A 20,662-nucleotide genomic window follows, 5' to 3' on the forward strand; every position below is an offset into this window, starting at 1 on the left:
CCAAAGGAGCCTAAAATCTGCTCAAGCACCAGGTAAAGCACCAGGTAACTTACTTTCCAAATAAGGAAGATGGAGGTAACCCTGGCTTAGAATTTAAACTGATCTGTCAAATTGGAAGGGGAAATGTGGGGCCTGGAACAGAGAGAAGTTTAGAGGAATCAACATGATTGGTGCTTCCACCTTTGCTGCAGGTGCAGTAGGGTCCTACACCGGACCACCGCTGCCCCCACACACTTATGCCCTTGCACTGGTGGACCTCGGAAATGATCTCCCACCTTTGCCCCTTGGAATCAGCCTGCCTCCTTCCACAGGCCCTTCCCGATCTCCCCCCCTTAGTCCCCTGGCATTACAATTGTACTTTGTCTTTGTACTCTGATGCCGGAGCCCTTCCAGGACCACCTCTGTAAAGGAGCCAAGCCCTCATCAGCATCCCCCAACATACTTTTCTGGGGACCTGCAGTAGCTCTTTGGATCTGGGCTGTGCACATAAACTTTATATTCACTAACCTCCAACTGAAATTGGATGCTTTCTCCAGTTCTGAAGGCAGTCCACAGATGTGGTTTTGAGAAAGACCCATAAGCTTCAGCACTGACGCAGGATCCTACACCAAAAACAAATGGCGGAGAACTCCCCCTTGGGCAGGATGGATATTGTAAGTGAGAAGCCGTTGGGGACTTTTCTTCTTGGTTTTCCCAGCTCTGAAGAGTCTTGTTCTCAGAGGAGCCCTTGACAAAGACTTGCTCCTGCTTGCTCAGTGAGAGAAGGGTTTAAATGACTCCCTGACATTTTCCCTGGGATCAATCCTCTTTGCCTTGAGCTCCACATGCGCAGAATCATCACACATTTGTCACATTGCTCCCCTGACCTAGAAAAGAATGCCAAGGGTCTGATGTGGGAATCTTCCTTTTTTCAGAAAAGGAAACCGAGGCACAGACACATGAAATGAATCGTCCAGAAGCATGAAGCTGGTGCACTTGAGTCAGGATTTGAAACCAGGTCTTCTTGACTAAAATCAGTGTGTCCTGTCCTCTATACACTGGGAGAGCAAAGGCCTCCTACATTTCATTAGACACACACGCACACACACACACACACACACCATTCATCCATCCTGCCCAGAAACACGCCTTTGCAACAGCTAAATGTGATAACCTGGGACCCATCTTCCAGATTCTCACCTGTGCCTTCAGAGAAATGTTTTCTCACTGGTAGATATTCTGACCTCTGGATGCCTCTGCTTCCCTCCGCCAACAGGTTCTAGAAGCAAATCCCATCCTGGGGAGATCACTTTCTAGATCATCAATGCCCCATAATAGTTCAGTTACCAGTTATTTAAAGGATTCTTTCCGGGTCAATCACTCCCTAAAGAATCTTAGTCAGAATTGGAATTTGGGATGATTAAGGAAGGCCCTGCCTTTCCCACTGAAGGTATCACCCTGGGTTTAAATTACAATATGTTGGGGGTCAGGAAGTATTAAACTTTTATAATTGCCTAGACAGTTTGCATCTGCAACTTCCATTGGATGCAAACTGACATCTGACACTTGGCTTCAAGGAAGCCCCTTGCTGCCATGAAAAAGCCGATTCCTTGCCGATCGCTGCGATGCCACTATAATTATGAGTTTAATATTTAAAATTTGTTGATTTCATATTTGCATGCATGTATGCTAACTAAAATTAATGAATTTTAATTGCATATACCAATTACAACATCAGACTCATTTCCCAACATATTATTCCTCACTGATTATGTATCCTGTAAGATTGCTTTAATTTTTCATTCTATGCTTTAAAGTCAAAGAATAATATGTATTTCTAATTAAGCATGCTTCCATTGCTCACCACTGATTAAGTCACTCTTTCATGTTTGATGACACAATCCACCCTTATTGAACTCCCCTCTCTACCCCCACCTCCGACAGCACTCCTTCCCGGGTCAAGCTCTCGAGCACTAGCATCCTGTCTAGGATTGCTTTCTGTCTTGCGCCTTGTGCCCATTCAAGAGCTGGCACGCTCTTTGGGGAATGATGTCGAGGCGAGATGACTGCACAAGATGAAGCAATGGCCCCCCTGAGGCTCCCACTCAGCTAAAAGCATGGGAGGGGGGAACCACCAGGGAGAAGAGTGAGACTCCACGTACGCGCCATTTAAAGAAAATCCAATAGATAAAATGTGAACCTACAGATAAATCCAGAGCCAATTCACTTTCATTGTATAAGAATTTTTTAAAACATGAAAAAAAGATTGTATACAAAAGAATTCACAAATACTGACCTTGTCAAGTGCCTTTAAAATACAATTTAATTGGTGCAAATTGGATGGAAATGCAATTGTGTAGACACTATTGTGGAAGTGAGGTCCCTGAATTTCCCTTATGCAAGGTGTACCCCCTCTCAGCTCATCCTCTCCCTTTCCCATTCGGCAGGACCTCCTATAGAGACCTTCAACCTCAACCAAGACGGGAGCCTGTCTCTATTCACTCAATTCCTAAGTTGAATTTCATTGACAACAGAGTTCCCCAGGTTCATGGCAGCAAGGCCTCTGAAAGAGGAGACCTATTGTTATTGGCTCAATCGCAGAAAGAAAAAAAAAACTGACAAAGAAAATGGGATAAAGGAAAAGGAAAATCCTTTAAAAATAGGATGTGGGGGGAGGGGAGTAGATTGTTAAAGAAGTCTATAACAAAAGAAGGGAGACACCTTTGGAAATCCAAACATCCAAGGACCTCTCTGCCCCCTGCTTGAAAGTATGGGAGATGGGCACAAAGGAAACCAATTAAAACATGGGACAAAGGGAATTGTCCATGAAAAGAAATACAGAGAACAATACAATCCGAGTGTGGAAAGAGCCCAGAAAAACACAATATCACACATACCACACACACACACATACACACACACACACACACACACACATACACACACACATACTGCAAATCTTGCCCCCCCCTTCCCTACCAAAAAAGAAGGGGGAGGGGAATAGAAGAACCCTGGAGAGAAGATTAGCTGAAAATAGCCTCCTTATAACAGAGCAGACAAAGACCTGCTCAGCACCACTCTGGGGAGAAGAAAGCAAAGTGAAGGGCCCCAAGCCTGAGCCTGAATCAAACCAGTTACTCAGAACTGACACATGAGCTGTGCTCTGATAACCCCAAAGAACAAAGGGGGGACAAGGGGGCACAAATCTCACCTTCCTGGGATGTCAGGAGTAGGAGCTTGCAGGGAGATCCCATGGGACATTTTAAGCTCTTCACTTGTTCACCTTTCTGTTGCTTTCTCCAGCCAGGAGATGGGTAGAAGGTCTCACACCTACCGGAAGTGATGGAAGAGGGCAGTAGATGGGATCAGAGCACTCAGTCCAGTCAGGTTGGCCAGATAGATTGAGATGCCATAATCATTCTATGCCTTGGAGGATCAACTACCAGTGAGGGCACATCTCTCCAAATAATAATAATTAATAATGGTAATAATGGATAATAAGACTGTACAGGGTCTGGAGTGAATTCATATCCTTCCTTAGACACTTACTAGCTCTGTAACCTTGAGCATGAATGAGCTGGAGAAAGAAATGGCCAACCACTCCATTGTCTCTGTCAAGAAAACCTCAAATGGGGTCACAGAGAGTAGGACATAACTAAAAAACAACTGAACGACAATAAACAACAATAATAAATAATAAAAGTAAGCAAGATATAATAAATGAACACTTAGATAATGCCTACTATGTGTTCACCAGACACTGTGCTACATATTATTTATGTAATATATGTAATATAATATGTAATATTATCTCGAACAGCAAAGATACAAAGAGAAATTCTTTTTAAAATAACTGTAAACAATATAAAATATTTGAGAGGCTACTTGCCAAGACAAAGTCAGGAACTATATGGACATAAATACAAAACACTTTCTACACAAATAAACTCAGAACTAAACAATTGGAAGAATATCAAGTACTCATGGATTGGTTGTGCTAATATAATAAAAATGACAATTCTACCTAAATTAATCTACTTATTCAGTGCTATACCAAACTCCTAATAAATTATTTTACAATGCTAAAAATAATAGCAAAGTTCATCTGGAAAAATAAAAGTTCAAGAATTTTGAGGGAATTCATGAAAAAGGTGCAAATAATGATGACCTAGATATACCAGACCTAAAACTATTTTATAAAGCAGCAGTCATCAAAACCATTTGGTACTGGCTAAGTAGAATAGTTGATCAGTGTAATAGGTTAAGCACTTCAGAAACAATAGTCAATGGCCATAGGAATCTAGTATTTGATAAACCCATCTTCTGGAATAAGAATTCACTATTTGACAAAAATTTCTGGGGAAATTGGAAAATAGTATGGCAGAAACTAGGCACTGACCAAAACCTAACATTCTGTACCAAGATAACGTCAAAATGAATTCATGATTTAAACAGAAAGAGTGACACTAATATCTCTCAGATTTGTGGAGAAGGAAGGAATTTATGGCCAAAGAAGAACTAAAGTACAGTATGAAATACGAAATGAACAATTGTGATTATAATAAATTAAAAAGATTTTGTACAAACAAAATCAATGCAGACAAGATTAGAAAGGAAGCAGAAAGCTGGGAACACATCTTTACATCTAAGGGTTCTGATAAAGGCCTCATTTCTAAAATATATAGAGAATTGACTCAAATTTATAGGAATCCAAGCCATTCTCCAGTTGATAAATGGCCAAAGAATATGAATAGATGATTTTCATATAAAGAAATTGAAATTATTTTTTGTCATGAAAAAATATCCTAAATCACTATTATTCAGAAAAATGTAACTCTTGAGGTACCACTCCACACTTTCAGATTGGTTAAGATGGCAGGAAAAAAATGATAAATGTTAGAGGAGATGTGGGAAAACTGAGACACTAATACATTGTGGAATTGTGAAGTGATCTGACCATTCTTGAGAGCAATTAGGAACTCTGCCCAAAGGGCTATAAAACTGGGCATACTCTTTGATCCAGTAGTGTCTCTACAACATCTGTATCCCAAAGGGGTCATACAAAAGGGAAAAGGACCTACATGTGCAAAAATGTTTGTGGCAGCCCTTTCTGTCTTGGCAAAGAACTGGAAAGTGAGTTGATGCCCATCACTTGGAGAATGGCTGAATAAGTTATGGTATATGAATGTTATGGAACATTATTGTTCTGTAAGAACTGATCAGGAGGATGATTTCAGAGAGATCTGGAGAAACTTACATGAACTGATGCTGAGAGAAGTGAGTAGAATCAAGAGAACATTGTACATGGCAACAAGAAGATTATGTGATGATCAGTTCTGACGGACATGACTCTCGTCTACAAGGAGATGATTCAGGCCAGATCCAATGCTCTAAGTTTTCTTGTGCAGCATGATAATTGTGGAAATACATATAGAAGAATTGCACATGTTTAACATATATTGGGTTAATTGCTGTCTAAGAGGGGGATGGGTAAAGAGAGGGAAAACATTTGGAACAAAGTTTTGCAAGGGTAAATGTTGAAAAATATCTATGCATATATTTTGAAAATAAAAAGCTAAAATAAAACAAATATCTCGTTTGAGACTCACAACAATCCTGGGAGATAGGTACTCTTATTAGCCCCATTTTATAGTTGAATAAACTGAGGCAAACAGAGGTCAAGTAGCTTGCCAAAGGTCCATAGCAAATAAGAATTGGATAAGTTGACCTTTTGCTCTTTCCCTTGTTTCTCTACTTCATGTTTGGGTAATTGTTTTTGAGTTTGCACAGAGACAAAGGGGTGAGAGTACCAGATTTTGAGCCTAAAAGTCCTGGATTAGAATTCTGCTTCAGATACTTACTAGCTAGTTAACAGTTAACTAGCTAACTAGTTAACAATGGAGATTCTTGGACACAAGCTAACAGGTTGTCTGTGTGCTTGTTAAGGGAAGGCAGTGAATTCTCCACTGTCAGGAGCCAGTCAGTGAGCCTCCTTCTCTTTTGGGAGGTGACAGGGTGATCATCAGCCCCCTTGGTGCTAACCCAAGACTGTGCCAGGCAAAACTCAGCTGAGTTCATGCTGTCAATCACCACTAGTTCTCAGATGTTCCCTGTGATTAAAGCTTTGGTCTCCTGTCCAGTGGATGCATTTCATCCCTGGGGTCTTTATACACTTATCAATGCAGCTAGCAGGTGGACACTTATGTCTCCCCCTTTCTCTCCATTATTACTGATCTGTCAGACAGATTCAAGAGCTTCCAAAGGACAATACCTGCAAAGTACCAGAGAAATTTAATTGCTATTCTTATTGAAAAACACCAAGAAGAATCTCACTGGCCCGGCATTGCTTTTAACAGCACAGAGCTATTTGGGAGTAGGGTCTCCTTTGGCTCTCAGGATAATTTTATGAGAACATAAAAGCAGAGACATAAACAGGTCAAGACACTCAGAGCTCTACCTCACTGTGCCTCAATTGAATGGACACTGGCAGCACTTGGGAGACTTCAGCAGCACAGAAATCACCTGTTCACTGCCTACTTAGCAACAATTGGTATTAACTCTACCAGAGAACAGGTCCCTTCCTCTTAATGGCACATCCCAGTTCCTTAGTCAGCATTCAGTGAGACAACCTACTATTCATTAAATAGAACACTGACATCGGTGTTCAGAGATTCCAACAAAAGTGATGAATGAAAGTCAACTCACGAGACTGAGCAAGCTTGTTGGACCCAGACACCCAGCAGGAGCTGCCTAGTGCTTGTTCCTGGGGAATTAAAGAGCAGATGGACACAGCTCATGCTCAGGATAGGACCCCAGAGGTTATGAATCCAGTCAACTGGCACTTCACTATTTCCAGGAAAAGAAACTCTCTGCTCTTCTACTTCTAATCCCTTATCTTCTTAATTGGAAAAATGCCTTATGTAGCTCCTACTTCCTAATGCCATTTCTTTCCAGACAAGAAGAAGGAGAAAAAGGAGGAAGTAGAGAAGGAGGAGGAGAAAGAAGAGGAAGAGAAAGAGTTGGAGGTGAAGGAGGAGACAAAAAGAGGAGGAGGAAGAGGAGGAGGGAAGGAAACTCAGACTCAAGGAAAATGCCATGAAATGAAGAAAGGATTCAAGGAGGAAAGATTGAGAAAAAAAAACTTGAGGTGAAGGACAGGTCAAGGTACAACTGAACAGCAAGGTAGACCAGGAGGGTGTGAGCAGGGAGGTACATTGGACATTCTATTATGGTGATCACTTTGATTTAGTAAAAAGAGATACATTACTGAGATTTGATTCTAGAAACTGATGCCTAGTAAGGAGTAGAGGCAAAAAGGTAAAAACGTGTGTGTGTGTGTGTATGTATGTGAGAGAGACAGAGACCAAGAGAGACAGAGAGACAGAGAAAAACAGAGAGACAAAGATAGAGACAGAGAGAGAGAGAGAGAGAGAGACAAAGAGACAGAAACAGAGAGATGAAATAATGTTCATTCAGGATATATTCTTAAGTAAAGAAATGCTTTACTTAAGGGAACAGGTGTGGTGTAAAGCATTTGGGTGGAGAATAATGGACAGAGACAAAAACCCTGTGATCATGAGAGTGTGTCACAGATCAGCTGGACAGGAAATGATGAGTCACTATGAAGTACATCACCATTTTGGCATAGATGTGTTCCATATTAATGCCATTTCTATAAAATGTATTTATTTAGAAAATAAAAATGAGGTACTTCACTGATGCAAATCAGAAGGTCAATATTTAGCAGAATGGCTAAGAATGTCTTTGCTTATGTGAATTGGGCTTTCAGCACTCAAAGAAGGATGGCTTCTCCCCAGAGAAGTTGCTAGGGTGGAAATCTAAAGAACCATGTAGGGCTGTGATATTTTATCATAATAAAGAAGAAAACAAGAACAGTGAAGTCAGACAGAGGGTAGCAACCTCAATTTTGGGAGAGCAGTTTTCAAAGGATTTAGAGAAAGAAAAAATGGGAGTTCATAAATTCATCCCAATTTCAGGAGGAAAGTCAGTGCAAGAGGTGAGAAAAAATCCTGAAAAAGGGAAAATTCAGAAGGTAATGAAGAAAAGAGTCCACATGGCATCCATGAACAAACTTAGACTTTCCAAAGACATGTACAAAAGGGGGAAACAACAACAGCTGGGAGGCAATGAACACAAAAATATGGCATGACCTCTCCTGTGAGATTAGAGCAAAGAATGTAAAGGCCTAGAAGAAGTAGAGGCTATTAGGAAAAAACCCAACACAGCAGGGAAAGGAGTGAGGAAAAGTGAGTTTTAAAAAATATGTTGAGTGAAAAAGGAGGGATGAATAAAGGTTAAGACTGGCATTCAAGGAAGATGGAATGATGATGACAGATGATATAGAGGACATAGAAGGACTCCACCTTTAGCCTGTTTTCCCTACCACAAAGTGGGGGCCATCAAGTGGGGTGGCCTGTGGCCACCAATCTCTTGTCTTTTACTTGCCCAAATTTCAACTATACAGGGGCCTGACTTCTCACAAGGACAAGGTGAGTGCCCAATAATTATTTTTATTGGATTTTCAGACTATTCTTGGCTACTCCAGGAACAAATCTATTTTTGACCCTAGCCAAGAGTTTTCCTTGAAAGTAGATATTATATTGCAGGGCTGGTTTAATATTAGGAAAACTATTAGTATAATTGGCCATAGCAATAACCAAATTAATAAAAATCATATGATCATCTTAATAGATACAGAAAAAGCATTTGATAAAATCCAACATTCATTCCTACTAAAAACGCTTGAGAGTATAGGAATAAATGGACTATTCCTTAGAATAATCAGGAGCATACATTTACAACCGTCAGTAAGCATAATATGCAATGGAGATAAACTGGAACCTTTCCCAGTAAGATCAGGAGTGAAACAAGATTGCCCACTATCACCATTACTATTCAATATAGTACTAGAAATGCTAGCCTCGGCAATTAGAGCCGAGAAAGAGATTCAAAGAATTAGAGTAGGAAATGAGGAAATCAAACTATCACTCTTTGCAGATGACATGATGGTATACTTAGAGAACCCCAGAGACTCTGCTAAAAAGCTATTAGAAATAATTCAGAACTTTAGCAAAGTTGCAGGATACAAAATAAATCCACATAAATCCTTAGCATTTTTATATATCACCAACAAAATGCAACAGCAAGAGATACAAAGAGAAATTCCATTCCAAACAAATGTTGAGAGTATAAAATATTTGGGAATCCATCTACCAAAGAAAAGTCAGGAATTATATGAACAAAATTATGAAACACTTGCCACAAAAATAAAGTCAGATTTAAATAATTGAAAAGACATTCAGTGCTCTTGGATAGGCCGAGCGAATATAATAAAGATGACAATACTCCCCAAACTAACCTATTTATTTAGTGCTATACCAATCAGACTCCCAAGAAACTATTTTAATGACCTAGAAAAAATAATAACAAAATTCATATGGAAGAATAAAAGGTCGAGAATTGCAAGGGAACTAATGAAAAAAAAAGTCAGAGGAAGGTGGTCTAAGTGTACCTAATCTAAAGCTATATTATATAGCAGCAGTCACCAAAACCATTTGGTATTGGCTAAGAAATAGACCAGTCGATCAGTGGAACAGATTAGGTACAAAGGACAAAAAAGGGTACATCTATAGCAATCTAGTCTTTGACAAACCCAAAGATACCAACATTAGGGATAAAAATTCATTATTTGAAAAAAACTGTTGGGAAAACTGGAAATTAGTATGGCAGAAATTAGATATGGATCCATACTTAACACCATATACCAAGATAAGATCAAAATGGGTCCATGACTTAGGCATAAAGAATGAGATCATAAATAGATTAGAGGAACAGAGAATAGTCTACCTCTCAGACCTGTGGAGCAGGAAGGAATTTATGACCAGAGGAGAACTAGAGATCATCATTGATCACAAAATAGAAGATTTTGATTACATCAAACTAAAAAGTTTCTGTACAAACAATACTAATGCAAACAAGATTAGAAGGGAAGTAACAAATTGGGAAAATATTTTTACAGTTAAAGGTTCTGATAAAGGTCTCATTTCCAAAATATATAGAGAACTGACCCTAATTTATAAGAAATCAAGCCATTCTCCAATTGATAAATGGTCAAAGGATATGAACAGACAATTCTCAGATGATGAAATTGAAATTATATCCACTCATATGAAAGAGTGTTATTGATCAGAGAAATGCAAATTAACTCTGAGATTGGCTATGATGATAGGAACAAATAATGATGAATGTTGGAGGGGCTGTGGGAAAACTGGGACACTAATACATTGTTGGTGGAGTTGTGAAAGAATCTGGCCATTCTGGAGAGCAATTTGGAACTATGCCCCAAAAGTTATCAAACTGTGCATACCCTTTGATCCAGCATTGCTGCTATTGGGCTTATATCCCAAAGAAATACTAAAGAAGGGAAAGGGACCTGTATGTGCCAAAATGTTTGTGGCAGCCCTTTTCATAGTGGCTAGAAACTGGAAGATAAATGGATGTCCATCCATTGGAGAATGGTTGGGTAAATTATGGTATATGAATGTTATGGAATATTATTGCTCTGTAAGAAATGACCAGCAGGAGGAATACAGAGAGGCCTGGAGAGACTTACATCAACTGATGCTGAGTGAAATGAGCAGAACCAGGAGATCACTGTACACTTCAATGCTGTATGAGGATGTATTCTGATGGAAGTGGAAATCTTTAACATAAAGAAGATCCAACTCACTTCCAGTTGATCAATGATGGACAGAAATAACTACACCCAGAGAAGGAACACTGGGAAGTGAATGTAAATTGTTAGCACTACTGTCTATCTACCCAGGTTACTTATACCTTTGGAATCTAATGCTTATTGTGCTACAAGAAAATTGGATTTACACACATACTGTAACACATGTAAAATGTATGGGATTGCCTGTCATCCAGGGGAGGGAGTAGAGGGAGGGAGGAGATAATTTGGAAAAATGATTACAAGGGATAATGTTATAAAAGAAATTACTCATGCATATATACTGTCAAAAATTTTACAATAAAGTGACTTTGTTTTCAATTAAAAAAAAGAAACTTTTATTGGGTGTAAAAAAAAAGAAAGTGGATATTATTAATAAAGATAAATCTGATGTGAAAAGATCAATTAAGTATGGAGAAGGTTGTTTATTTTGGCAGTGAACTCATCATTTTACATTTCACCTCCATGAATCAAATGTGATCTTCAGTCCAATGAGTTTCTTTTCTCCCATGTCTGTGCCAAATCTTCACTTGGCAGGCATTGGATACCGTGGCTTCTCACAGGTACTCAGAGTTCTTCCAGGTCTTCCAGTGTCCATGAGGCCAATGATAAATGAAGGAAACACACAGAAGAGGCAGTGACAGGTAGGGGAGGGGTGTTACTAGAAGTCTGACTGAGTCTGTAATTCATATGCTCCCTCACTCTATTGGAGACAGAGAACTCTTTTACGCTTCCCTAAAATCTCATCTTGGCAGAAAAAAAGCAGAATCCCAGACTGGATCATCAGCCAGAAGTACTTTTGTTAATAAGTGTAACAATCATTTTTCTGATGTTGGAGGGGAGGGGCCCAGCACATTATTAGAATGCTCCCAAAGGCCCTTCCGGTGCTTGACCAGCACATGACTTGGAGCATCTGTGAAGTCCTATTCATTATCCCCAATTTGAAGTGTGCATATGGAGTCACCTTGTTCTTGCTGTTCCAGGAAGATTCCAGGAAAGCTCAGAGCACATGCTCCCCAGAGACCTCGGTGAGGTCATTCACCATCACTAGAGGTAGCAGAGAAAATCATTTTTGAACTAAAAGAAGAAAGAACAGAAAGGTTAATGGAGAGTTGATTCCTCAGATAAGCAGGGTGATGTGGACTGTAGCAGTGATGATTTTAAATCACCTGCATTAGATGGATTCCAGTGATGTGCAAATTAACTGAAACAAGAATAATTAGATTGACATATAAAAAGCCTTTACATAAAAAACCTTTAATTTTATTTTAGTGTATTTATTTAAAACTTAAATATAAAATAGAAAAAAAGAAAGAAAAACAAAAAAAAGAGGAAAAAAATGATCATGGGCACAGCAAAACATGAGAGGATTCAAAATATGAAACAATTTATTTCCACTTCAATAAAGCATATATAATAAATACTACACATTGTATTAAGAACTGTGCACCTTTTCTTTGCTTTCTTGTAGGTTTTCTTTTGTTCTTTTCTGTGCGTTTTTACTTTATTCTTTTTTCCCCTTTCCTGCCCTTCTACCTCCCCCAAGCAGGCTACAGTTATAATGTGGATATATTTATACACACACAATTATACCCTATATATGTATTTACACATACATATACATACAAACATATAGATATCTATGATTATACACATATACTTTCATATGTGCCTATTACAGTATGCTGATTTGTCCTCTGTTTCTTTGAAGGTGGATAACATCATCCTTCTTAGATCCAAGTCTTTCCATATTTTTCTAAATCCATTATTTCTGATACCATATCAATATTCCAATCTTATACCACCTAGTGGTTTTTAATAGTCTGAAACAATAGTATTATTGTTGACATATTTTCCCTTTTTTGCTAATTTGATTTAATTTATTTTAATTTTAACTTTGTCTGAAACATTTAATTACTACCCCTACCTTTCTTCTAATAAATTCTACTCCTAATCATTATTATGTTTATGTGTGTCTCTTGCTTTCTATCCTTGATGACTCATCTACATCTAACTGCTACCTTGTCTTGCTATTATTTAATAACCTAGATAAATTTCCTAACCTCTCCAAGCATCCCTCCCTTATCTTCTCACTCCTCCCTATTTCCTCCCATTGCCCTCCCTCTTTATTCCCTTCCTGCTAATCCACTGCAGAGAGCACAACTCAGATGGATTGGCCACATTGTTCAAAGGCCAAATGTATGCTTGCCAAAAAAAAATTATTTTATGGAGAACTCACACAGGGTAAGTGTTTTATAAGGTGGTCAGAAAAAGCAATACAAAGACACTTTCAAGATCTCTCTTAAGAACTTTAGAGTCTTATGGGAAGGGGGGAAGGAAAAGGTAGGGGAAACTGGAAGACAAGGTTTTGCAAGGGCTAATGTTGCAGAATTATCTACGCCTAAGTTTTGAAAAAATAAAAAGCTTTAAAAAAAAATGGAATCTATTGTGTGACATGGGAGATACCAGCACAGAACCGCATAGTAAGGCATGCTCTCATCAGAAGATGCTGCGTTCTGTGAGCAAAGTAGAAGTGAACTAGCCCAAAAGAAGTATGAGATGTGCAAAATTCAAGAATCTACCCCAAATGTTCACGGGGACATGTGTGTCCCATCTGTGGCAGCTTGTTCTGGTCTGATCAGACACAATTGGACACACTATGACTTAACCCTAAGATAGTCATGTCACTTTGGTTCTCTTTGAGTATGAAGGACAACAGTCAATCAGCTAATCTACACACTTTGTTCCATTCCCATTAATCTATATTCCTTCTATCCTATTCCCTTCCCTTCTTATTTCATAATGAATTTAGAAGATTTTTATAAACTCCTAGATTTATACTTTAACCCATTCCTGATGTGAGTAGGATTTCAGAAATGCCATCTCTCCTTCCCCATCTAATTCTTTTCTATCAATTCTTGCTGCTCTCTCACCTCATTTATAAAATATAATGACTCTTTTTATTAATCTTTCCTACATAGTTTTGCTTTTTAGAATCGCATCATATTCAACGCAACCCCAATCTTTCTTTCAAATAACCCTCTTACTAATGACAATCTTAGACATATAGTTTATGACATAGTAAGCATAAACAGTTTGTCTTCATTGAGTTCCTAGAAATTAATCTTTGATGTTTACCTGATTTTTCTCTTGCATCTTGTATGTTCAGATCTTTTCACAGGACAATCCTAAAAATCTGACAATTAAATATCCATTTTTTTCCTTCAGGATTATGTTTAATTTTTTAAGTATGATATGTTTGGTCACAATCCTAGTTTATAGCTTTTTGAACCTATATATAGGTTCCAAGACCTATAGTTTTTAATATAACCACTGTTAGGTCTTGTGTGATTTTAATTGTACTCCATTGTATTTGAACTGTTTTGCTCTTGGTGCTCATGATATTTTCTCCTTGATTCTTGGTTTCTAAATTTAGCTATGATGTTCCTATAGGATTTCCTCATGGGATCTTTTTTTTTTTTTTGCCCCTATTTATACTTTCCCCTCTTCTTCTAACACTATGACAATTTTCTTTAATTTTTCTTCTTGTATTATAATGTCAAGATTCTTTTTTTATCATAGTTTTCAGGTAGTTCTATTATTCTTCTTTTTTTTTTTTCTTCTTGATCTGTTGTTCTTCAGATCTATAGGGGTTTTCTCTATTTTCCTTGTTTCTCTATTTTCTCATCTTTATTGTTTTTCTTCTTAATATTTTGTTTTATTATTTCTTGGTCTCATAACTTTGTTGGTTTCCTCTTACTCAATTCTAATTTTCAAAGAGGCATTTTCTTCCTTAAGATTCTGGATCTCCTTTACTAATTGGTTGGCTTTTTTACATAATCATCTTGTTTTTCTTGTGTTGTTCCTATTTTTAAAATCTTTTCTTCAATCTCTTTCATTTGATTTTTCAAGCCTTTTTTAAGTTATATGATTTTTTTTGGGGGGGAGGATCATTTAATGTTGCTTTTTTGGGTAGAAGAGGCTTTTTGTTTTTACTTCAGCATCTTCCTCTGAAAATGAACCCTTTCTTTCCCATTCCTAGAATAACTTTCTAAGATTGAGTTCTTTCTCCTTTGTCTGCTCATTTTGTAGTACATTGCTGGTATAATCATCTCTAGTCCTGAGGTGTGGTGGATGATGCTTTTAGCCTCAGATTCTTATTCAGTTCTCCTCTTTGGTCTGGAACTGAAACTAAGAATTCTGCCCTCCTCTTGTAAGTGCCACAGCCAGCAGCATCCGGCTCCACTGTTTCTGTACTTTTTGGGTATGTGTTGGCTCCTTCTCATTCAGAACTGCATTTCAGCAGCATATCTGGGCCCAGAGTTCTTTATCCTCAGAGATTCCCTCTATCTTTCCTGACTCAGACTCCCAACTCCTCATACTTTCTATGAGGTGAAAGTTCCTGTGGCTGGGGCTTAGGCTACCTTTGGAACCAGGTAGCTCCAGGATTCACTGTTTGTTGTTTCAGAGGAACTAGCCTAGAGGCATTTACATTTTACAGGGGCCAATCCTTTGTCCTCATATCTTTCTCTGATTGTGCTAGGAGAACCTTGTTCTGCCCCAATTCCTATTTGTTTTAACTGTTCTATGTTTGCCCTGAAGCACAATTTTATCTTATTTATGGAGAAAATGTGGAGAGTTTGGACTTTTCTAACCAGACTTTTCTGCCATCTTCCCAGAATCCACCCCTACATGTTTTAATGAGTTTAATATGTAATATATATTCATTTCTCTTCAATCACTTATCATTATGCATGATTTTGAGACATGTTTCTTAATTCTTCATTATAAAACCCCACCACATTGGGTAAAAAGCATATATCTGATGAAGTCCATTTTACCCAAGTTTAAGCCTTAATTATAGTTTATAGTTTTCAATGAGGTTTAAATCAAGTGAGTTCATAAGTCATTGACATTAATTTCTATCTCTGGGATACATTTCTTAACCTCTGATAACAGGTGATCTAATACACAGTGCTGCTGTATTGCATTCTATCTTTCATTCCATACCAACATATTTACCAGCTTTTATCTTTTCTTCAATTGGAACAAAACTCCAAGGCCCACTGGAAGTAAAAATCCCCTAAATATTTTTGGACGGGTATCCTACAGTTTGATGAAGATACTCAGACCTTACAGGTCCACCTCCACTTCTGACAATAGTTTGGTAAAACTTGAAAGAAAACAGGAATTTCATCAGTGAAAATTCCTCCCTCCCCAATCTTTGGGATTCTTTTTTTATATTGCCTTGCCTATTGACAAACTCTTTCCTTCAGAGCTATAGTTAGGAGCTACTTTCCTTGAATAATCACTAAAAACTAAGGAAGAACAGAACAATGGTTGAGATGTAAATGCTGGGTCTGTTTCCTAACAAAAGAAATTAATGGAGTCTATAAACTCTAATTATGAGCTTGATGACAATTCCTGATAGTAATAACAGGACCCTGGTTCTGACTACCTGGAAGGCTAGATAGGTCACATTTCATTCTTCCAGCAAGTGCTCTGCAAACTGTTTCAACTGCAACAAATGATGCTCCTCTAAGTATAAAGGTAGGTTTGTTCCATTTAGCCAATAATAGTAATATTAGGTTTTATAAAGAAATATTTACTTCAAAAGCTCTAATTTTAACAAACTTGCTCTCTCAATACATGGGGTTTAATTCCCTCTCCCTTGCAGTCTCTGGAGGGAGAAAAGGGATTCGTTTTATGTTTAATTCAATTTATATAAAGTACACAGGCCCAAGTTCCAAGTCAAAATCTATACACATACACATACATTTAGGCTCAAGTCTCAGGCACCTTAGCTTCTCAAGGCTTCCCTCTGCTCTGGCTTGCTGCACTATTCCACCACTGAGAGTGCTTTGCCATAAACTCCTAGGTCAAGTGGGAATTTCATTGGCCTTTTAGACTGAGAAAGATAATCAATAGAAAAGAAAATCTATCAAGGTCTCTTTCTCAAAGCTAGGGTAAAAGAGGAAGAGCAGTCAAAAGGGGTCCTCTCCCTTTCACTGGTTTAGTTCATGACACCCACCTTGTAGGGATTTTCACCCTCTGCAAACAGTAGGAAGGAACATCAGGAAGCTTGAGCCAAAAAGTGAACTGTCTTATTCTCACCATTTTAAAGACTCAGTCAGTTCCAGTTATATAACCAATCAGCAAAGACTACACCCACCCCTGAAGGGAGGGAGCATCTTTCAAGAAATTTTCAAGGAAAATTGCCCTGATAACCTGAAAACAGAGGGGAAAAAATGCCAAAATAAAAACTCCTAAGAACCTTAAAATAAAATTTCAGAACTTTCAAAGGAAAGATTGGGAGATTTTTTTTGGACAACATGACAAATATAGAAACATGTTTAAAAGATTTGCACATATTTAACCTATATCAGATTGCTTATTGCCTTGGGGAGGGGATGAAGTAAGAGGAAGGAGACAAATTTGGAACATACAGTCTTTCAAAAATGAATGTCGAAAACTATCTTTATGTATTTAGAAAAATAAAATACTATTTAAACAAGAATAAAAGACCAACAAAATTATATCATTAATTGCACAGCTAAAAGGAATACACTTAGATAGGAGGTTTGAGTACAAGGTGAATTTGAGGGAATGATGTAAAAATTTAAAGAATGAGAAAGAAGAGTATTCTGAGTACAGAAAGAAAGAAGACATAAAAAGTGGTAAATTGTTTCATGTGAAAAGGCATTAAAATCCATTATATTGGTGGAAAAGATGAGACGGTGCATGATGGGCATTGCTTAAATCTTATTCTCATCAATACTGAAAGAGAAAATAATATATAATCAGTTGAACATAAAGCAGTTAAGTATGTTTAGGTTTGTAACCAAATAAGAGATAGAAAGCATTGTAAAATACAAGATAGATAATTTTATTTACATTGGTTTCAAAATTTTTTGGACAAATGAAACAAATACAACAAATGAAACCAAGATTAGAAGGAAAGTAGAAAGCTAGGAAACAATTTTTACAGCTAATGTCTCTGATCAAGACCTCATTTCCCAAACATATAATAAGGATCTGAGTCAAATTTATAAGAATACAAGTTATTCCCCAATTGATAAATTATCAAAGAATATGAAAAGGCATTTTTCAGATGAAGAAATTGAAGCTATCCATAGGCATATGAAGTGTTCCAAATTACTTTTGATTAGAGAAATACAAATATAAACAATTCTGATATCCCAACTCATAACTATCAAATTGGCTGGGATGACATAAAACGAAAGTGATAATTATTGGAGAGGATGTAGAAAAATCGGGATACTAATGCATTGTGGAGTTGTGAACTGATCCAACCATTCTGGAGAATAATGTGGAAGTATGCCCAAAGGAAAACTATACTGTACCTACCCTTAGGTCCAGCAATTACCATTACCAGATTTGTATTCCAAAGATCATAAAAAGAGAAAAGGAACTACATTGTAAATATATTTATGATAGCTCTTTTTATAGTGACACAAAATATTAGAAAATAAAGGTATGTCCAGCAATTAGGGAATAGCTGAACAAGCAGTAGTATATGAATGTAGTGGAATATTATTATGCAATAAGAAATTATAAAAAAGCAGATTTCAGAAAAATCTGGAAAACTTGTACAAACTGATGCAAAGTGAAATGGGCAGAATCAGGAAACCATTGTAGATGTAGAAAAGATCCAAAGAAAGACCAAAAAACACAAAACTCTTGAAGGCCAGTTCTAATTATGCAAAGAAAGAAACTAAAATTTTCATACACTATGATCTAGAAATCCCACCACTTCATATATTCATCAAAAGTCAAAGCTAGACACGTCACACTTCAAAATATTTATTGCACCACGTTTTGTGAGGGCAATGAGTTGGGAGCAAAGTGAGTACCCATTGATTGAAGAATACCTAAACAAAATGGAATACAATCACTACAGCTCCCCACTGAATATTGTGCAATTGTTATGATTAAGACCCTCCATGGAAAAGATTTGAAAAAAGGAACATTTTTCCTGTTGGAAAGTGGGGGACTATGAGAACGGAACACTGCATATATTGTCTGGCTTAGTTAATGTTAAGTTATTAGTTTCTGAAATTGCTCTTTTTCTCTTTTTTATTATCGGAGATAATTCTCTTAGAAAAGTAAGAAGAAATAATATACTGGGAAATGAAAATGATGGAAAAGGTTTCAATTTTGTTTTTCAAGATACCATTCTCTACTTTTAAACTCAATCAGGGATCAGATGAAAATTGGTCCCATTGTGTTACATCCATTCATAACAGGTATTGCCTTACCCCAAATTGACTTGTCTGGTTCTGTGTGAAACCTCTCAAGTCCTGAGGACACAAGATTCTGCGTTCTCAATGGAAGAGAGAAAGAGTGAGAGATTTGTCTTAGGAAGATATCAACTAGATTTCTCCCAGGACGGATTAATTCCATTCTTTCATGCCTTAATAATCAAAATTTACTTTCTAACAGAACGGGGACTTTCCTCAAGTACAACACTTAACAATTATTAGATAATATGAATTATACCTGAAATATACAAAGTTCATTCATGTCAGGCTGTGGGAGATATGGGGAAGAACAGGGGAAGGTAGAGGAGAAGATAAGACAAGAGTGGACTGAAGAGAGGAGAAGATCTGGAAGGGATCCATACAAACAACAGAAAAGTCATTCTGAGTCCATAAAAGGGAGAGTAGAGGGGAATAGGAGGTTCAACAATAGCTTTGGGGGAGGGGAGGTGTTTCCTACAAAAGATACAGCTTCCTGATATTTGAAAAAGTTAGAGCAGCAGATGCATGACCGTTGACTCCAGTGATGTAAGTTTATTCCTGGGCTGAGGCCCTAGGATAAGGCACCCACAAGTCTTCTCCAGCCCTTCCAGGCAATCTGACAGACTCTTGGAGTCTACTGAGCACTAGCCTGATTAGTAAGGAAACAAGAAGCATGAGTGTCTGATTATGATATTTCCTCAAATGCACACTGCAAGAAAAATGGCCTCTCTTTGAAAGAGAAAAAGCTTTGGAAGATGTGTGTATATGCATGTCCATATGTATACATGGTACATATATATGGATAGATATCATCTATATATAAATGCATATTTGTGTGTATGTGTGACTGTATGCATGTATATATGCCACCAATTTACGTGTACACACACACACATACATACACATATCTATATCTATATCACCAATTAGATCCAACCATTCTGGAGAACAATTTGGAGCTTTGCCCAAAGGGCTATCAAAGTGTGCGTACTCATTCATTGACCCAGCAGTGTTTCTCCTGGGCTTATATCCCAAAGAGATCTTAGAGGAGGGAAAGGGACCCACATGTGCAAAAATGTTTGTGGAGGCCCTTTTCATAGTGGTAAGAAACTGGAAACTGAGTGGATGCCCATCAGCGGGGAAATGGTTGAGTAAATTGTGGTAGATGAATGTTATGGCATATGATTGTTCTTTAAGAAACAATCGGCAGGATGATTTCAGAGAGGCCTGGAGAGACTTAAAGGAACTCAGTGAAGGGAGTAAGAACCAAGAGAACATTGTACATAGAAACAACAAGAACAACAAGATCATGTGATGAACCACTCCAATGGACGTGGCGCTTTTCAACAATGAGATGATTCAGACCAGTTTCAATCTTGTGAGCCATCTGCACCCAAAGAGAGGACTGGGGGAATTGAGTGTGAATCACCTTATAATATATAATCACCTTTTTGTTGTTGTTTGCTTGTTTTTTTTCTTTGTTTTCCCTTTTTGATCTGATTTTTTTTGTGCAGCATATAAATCTGGAAATGTGTCTAGAAGAACTGTATATGTTTAATGTATATTGGATTATTTGCTGTCTAGGGAGGAGATAGGGGAAGGGAGGGAGAAAATTGGAACAATTTTGCAAAGGTGAATGTTGAAAACTATCTTTGCTTGTATCTTGAAA

At 37.6% G+C, this 20,662-nt stretch overlaps 1 long non-coding RNA gene across 4 annotated transcripts in view; it reads right to left on the reverse strand.

The window, feature by feature from the left end:
* Nucleotides 1-369: 369 nt before the first annotated feature.
* Nucleotides 370-20,662, reverse strand: part of LOC141552137 (uncharacterized) — a 264,486-nt gene continuing 244,193 nt past the window's right edge. For 2 of the 4 annotated variants that reach the window (XR_012485070.1, XR_012485075.1), the window contains exon 5: nt 370-3,309. This is a non-coding gene — a long non-coding RNA (uncharacterized LOC141552137). Of the gene's footprint in view, nt 3,310-9,375; nt 11,810-20,662 lie in introns of those variants that run through there. The other 2 variants (XR_012485071.1, XR_012485073.1) reach the window with 2 other exon arrangements.

Source organism: Sminthopsis crassicaudata, chromosome 1, assembly GCF_048593235.1.
Source record: "Sminthopsis crassicaudata isolate SCR6 chromosome 1, ASM4859323v1, whole genome shotgun sequence".
Taxonomy (NCBI): Eukaryota; Metazoa; Chordata; class Mammalia; order Dasyuromorphia; family Dasyuridae; genus Sminthopsis; species Sminthopsis crassicaudata.